Genomic DNA, 5,564 nt, shown 5'->3' with positions numbered 1-5,564 from the left:
CCAAACATTGCACCAAGTGCTTGGGAAAATACAGTTGAAGACATAGTTCCTGCCTTTCAAGAGTTTAAAATCTCAGAGGAGACTAACAGTCACAAGTTATCTACAAAGAGTGGGAGGTTGAGAAAGAAACAATACTACAACTGCTGATAGGAAGGGTATGGAAGGTAGATACACAAACTAGTGCAGGTTAACCTAAGTCAGGGAAATACAATTGTACTACAGGAAGGTACATGAACCTAAGTGCTAAGGGTAAATGAAGAGTGGATCTGCCACGGGAAGTTGGGGATTCGGGCGGTTTTTGAAGATGGGGAGAGCTGTGGTCTGACAGATTCAAACGGGGAAGGAGTTTGAGGTAGAAGAGAAAGATGGGTCGTGAGAGAGCCGGGAACGAGGCCCACTGAGAAGATGATCTTGGGACGAATGAAGGGGATGAACTGGGTAATAGCAGAAGTAGAAGGCAAAGAAGAGGGAGAAAGCTGCTTACGGTTCTTGAAGCCAGTGGACTGAAGACTGGGGCAAGGAGAATCCTACAAGAGTGAGGTTCCTACTCTTGGGAGGGAAGAGCCACGCTGAGGTGACAAACAGCTGAAAGAACACTCAGGTGGTAAGTGGAGAAAATGCTGCTACCAGACCTCACTGGGAGCAATAAGACTCAGGAATTAGAGGCAAGGACACTGCCAGCTCTACAATATTTTTTTGGTGTTATGAAATGTTCCAGTCCAGGTCTTGAGACTGACCTACACCTGCAGAGTGTTTAGTGACCCATCATCCTACACAACTCCTGAATGTTGCCATTCATATCATGCAGGACAAGTGGCATGCCTAGTGGAAAGATCATGGGATGGGGAATCTAATCCTAGCTCTGCATCTTACCAACCTTGGCTAAGTCATTCTACCTCTCTAGGACTCAGTTTCCTCCTCTGTGAAATCTGGGTAAGATATCTGATCTCCCGGCACCTTATATTGTGAGCCCTGGGTTGGATAGGGATCTGGTCTGATCCGATTAGCTTGTATCAACCCTTGGACTTGGATTAAAGCAAACGCTTCATCAGGACCACAATTATTATGGTGAAAGTAAGTAACTTTAACTCACCATGACTGTAGGGAAAACAGATTTGACCATAAGGGCAGGGGATGTGTGGAGGTTTAAGAGATAATGAAATATGGAACTGGGGGGTGCAGCCTCATAGTTGCTATGGAATCCATCAAACGGTAGAGTGAGCTAGCTAAAATTGTGCATCAGCAGCTGACCCTCGGTGGTGAGTTAGGAAATGGAGTAACATCCCAGGACTTACAGGACAAAACCTAGAATGTGATGGAAAACGGATGCTATAAGTTGGGTTGGGATGGAGCCATGAAACAACAGTCTGCGATTCCTTGCCAGAAGATCAGATGCTGCTATTCAACACACTTTATTGATATTGCCGTTTCCTTAAACAAATGCAGAACAAATGCAGAGAAGATTTTTAGAAAGGTATAGGGACCTGGTGGAGAAGCTGAAACAAATTTGCACATTAAAGGTAAACCAAGTAAAGATTTTCATCGCTATGGCAACTGGTGTGGTTCATTCCATTAGAGAACTTTCACAATCTCTTCACCTGCTTCTATACAGTGTCTGCTCCACACTCTTTCCACTGTCTCTCACTCTCACCTCTTCCACCTCCCTCCTAACTGGAACTTCTTCTCCTTTCAAATACCCATCTTCAGAGCCCTCGTGAAAGTACACCACCACCAGGAAGCTTTCCCTGGTTGGTTTTCTTCTCCCCAGATTATATTCTCCCAAAAAACACCACGACGCTTATGCACTTAAAGCCACTTGTAGCATTATCGTACCTATCAATTTATATAATCTACAATAATAGTAATAGTACATGTGGAATTTGCTAAGTAGAGGTTGGACACAATCCCTGTCTCATATGGGGCTCGCAGTCTAAAGGGAAGGGAGAACAGCTATCAAACCCATTTTACAGATGAAGAAACTGAGGCTTAGGGAAGTTAAATGCCATACTCAAGGCCACACAGTAGGTACGTGGCAGAATTGGGATTTTAATTAACATCCTCTGACTCCCAGGCCTGAGTTCTTTCCACTAGGTTATGCTGCTCCTTCATTAAGCACTTAACTTATTTCTCCACCTGTTTTTCTATTCTATTTTTCCTCTTTTCTGAAAATAATCTTGTGTCTGTCTCTCTTATTAGGTTTTAAACTACGTGACCTGAAGGCAGGGATTGTGTCCTTTGCCCTCTATTGTACTTTCCCATAAACTTAGTCCGGTGTATCGAGTAGGTGCTCGATAAATTTCATTAATCGATATTAGTGGATTGTCCTCAATTCAGATGACAGTACCTCTGGACACCTGTCACAAAACTAGGCGATTTCTCAATCTCAACAACAGATTACTTATATTTTTTTGGTAAATGTCTATCTCATAAAGACCATATTAATCTGAAAAATAAAAAGGAATAATAAATACTACAATACTACTAATAATACTATCTTGACCGCAAGTGAAATGAATGTTGAGAAGTCAAGGTTGCAAAGAAATGCCAATTGATGACTCCATTCATGCCAGCCCATGAATTCTCAATCAATCAGTTAACAGTGTATATCCTGAGGATTTACTCTGTGAAGAGTGCTTGGAAGAGTACAATACACTTTTGAGGAGTGGGCAAACAGTCCCTGCTCACAGGGAGCTTATAGTCTAAAGGGGGAGAAAGTTATTAAAATAAATTATGGTTATGCATATATGTGCTGTTGAGCTATGGGTGGGATGAATTTCAAGTTCATAAAAGTGTATAAATCCAAGTGCATAGGCAATGCAGTCAGTCAGTCAATCGTATTTTTTGACTGCTTACTGTGTGCAGAGCACAGTACTAAGCACTGGGGCGAGTACATTATAGCAATAAACAGACACATTCCCTGTCCACAGCGAGCTTACAGTCTAGAGGGGGAGACAGACATCAGTATAGTTAAGAAAGTTACAGATATGTACATAATGTTGTGGGGCTCGGAGAAGGGATGAGTTAAGGGAGCAAGTCAGGGTGGCGCAGAAGGGAGTGGGAGAAAAGGAAAGGCTTAGTCAGGGAAGTCTTCTTGGAGGAGATGTGTATTCAATAAGGTTTTGAAGCTAGGGAGAGTCACTGTCTGTCAGATATGAAGAGGGAGGGCATTTCAGGCCAGAGGCAGAGCATGGGCAAGAGGTCGGTGGCAAGATAGATGAGATCGAGGTACACTGAGGTTAGCATTGGAAGAGCAAAGTGTGTGGGCTGGGTTGTAGTAGGAGATTAGCGAGGTGAAGTAGGGGGTGAAAGGTGATCGAGTGCTTTAAAGCCAATGGAAAGAAGTTTCTGTTTGATATGGAGGTGGATGAGCAACCACTGGAGTTTCTTGAGGAGTGGGGAAACTTGTCCTGTACGTTTCTGCAGAAAAATGATCCAACAGCAGACTGAAGTATGGACTGGAATGGGGAGAGGGAGAGGGAGTCAAAGGGCAGGGACTGTCTCTATCTGTTACCGATTTGTACATTCCAAGCACTTAGTACTGTGCTCTGCACATAGTAAGCATTCAATAAATACTATTGAATGAATGAATGAGTAGGGGAAATGAGGGTTTAGTTGGGGAAAGCTCCTTGAAGGAGTTGTGATTTTAATAAAGCTTTAAAGGTTGGGAGAGTGGTGGTCTGCCCAATATGAAGGGAGAAGGAGGGAGTTGTAGGTCAGAGGAAGGATTTGGGCTAGGGGTCAGTGGAGCGGTAGGTGAGAGGGCACTAAAGTGAGTAGGTTGGCATTAAAGGAGCACACTGTGTGTTGCTGGATCATGTTAGGAAATCAGTGAGGTAAGCTAGCAGCACAGAGCTCAACAGATCAATCAGTGATATTTACTGAGTGTTTACTGTGTTCAGAGCACCGTACTAAGCGCTTGGGTGGGTATAGTACAATATAGCTGGCTCAGTGGAAAGAGCATGGGCTTTGGAGTCAGGGCTCATGAGTTCGAATCCCAGCTCTGCCACTTGTCGGCTGTGTGACTGTGGGCAAGTCACTTAACTTCCCTGTGCCTCAGTTCCCTCATCTGTAAAATGGGGATTAAGACTGTGAGCCCCATGTGGGACAATCTGATTCCCCTATGTCTACCCCAGCGCTTAGAACAGTGCTTGGCACATAGTAAGCGCTTAACAAATACCAACATTATTATTATTATTATAGCTGGTAGACGAGATCCCTGCCCATAAGGAGCTTACAGTCTAAAAGGGGAAACAGATATTAGAGAAGAAGCGTGGCTTAGTGGAAAAAGCCCGGGCTTGGGAGTCAGTGATCGCGGGTTCTAATCCCGGCTCTGCCACCTGTCAGCTGTGTGACTTTGGGCAAGTCACTAAACTTCTCTGTGCCTCAGTGACCTCATCTGCAAAATGGGGATGAAGACTGTGAGCCCCACAAGAGACAACCTGATATACCCCCACGCTTAGAACAGTGCTTGGCACATAGTAACACTTAACAAATGCCAACATTATTATTATTATTATATTAAAGTAAATTACAAGTAGGGGGCAACAGTAGAATATAAGGATCTGTATGTAAGTGCTGGAGCTGGGGTGAATATCAGAGTGCTTAAGGGGCACACAGCCAAGTACATAGATGATACAGAGGGGAGGGCAGGTGAGGAAAGTCTCAGGAAAGCCTCTTGCAGGAGATGTAATTTAGAGAGGGTTTTGAAGGAGGGGAGAGTGGTGGACTGCCAGATATGGAGGGGGAGGGAGTTTCAGGTCCAAGGGAGGACATGGGCAAGGAATTGGTGGCGAGAAAGATGAGCTCGAGATACAGAGAATAGGTTGTGCTAGAGGAGAAAGTGTTCAGGCTGGGATGCAGTAGGAGATCAGCAAGGTAAAGTAGGATGCTTTAAAGCTAATGGTAAGGAGCTTCTGTTTGATGTGGGGGTGAAGAAGCAACCACTGGAGATTTCTCAGGAGTGGGAGTTATGGACTGAAACAGAATATTTCAGCTGGCTAGCTTGGTAAGCCCCAGCTTATCAAGGTTCATCAAGAGTCTATCAAGTGCAGTATCGCTTTTCCACTCTGGTCAGTGTCTTGAGCCCCTCATCTCCTTCAATAATGCTGTTGTTCCTCCGGGCCTGAAACACGCTCTCCTCCAAAATCCTCCCAGCTACAATCTACAGCTTCTCCCCATCTCAAAGTCTCTGCTTAAATCTTACCAGCTTCAGAGAATCTTGTCTGATTGTTGCACAAAACTCTAGGTGTGCTCACCCAGTAGTCATCCTTAAAGTCTATGTATTTTATTCATATCCCAGCACTTATGGGTACATTTTAATTTGGATTTTCATTTGTGGATTCAATTACTTATCCTGCTATTTCACTTTGATATCCTTGAACTCCCTGCTACCTCCTCCTCCTCATATTATTTGTCATGAAATTTTGTCTGCTTCCCCCATTAGATTGTAAGTTCCTTTGAGGGTAGAAACAGTGGTTCTGATTGCTGTTGTACCTCCTCAAGCATTTCATACAGTGCTCCGCACAGAGTAGTCACCCAGGACAGTACTTACACTTAGTAGGTGT

The sequence above is a fragment of the Ornithorhynchus anatinus genome, chromosome X1 (genome assembly GCF_004115215.2).
Source record: "Ornithorhynchus anatinus isolate Pmale09 chromosome X1, mOrnAna1.pri.v4, whole genome shotgun sequence".
Classification (NCBI taxonomy): Eukaryota; Metazoa; Chordata; class Mammalia; order Monotremata; family Ornithorhynchidae; genus Ornithorhynchus; species Ornithorhynchus anatinus.
The sequence above is the reverse complement of the archived record's forward strand: the minus strand, read 5'-3'. Positions refer to the sequence as shown.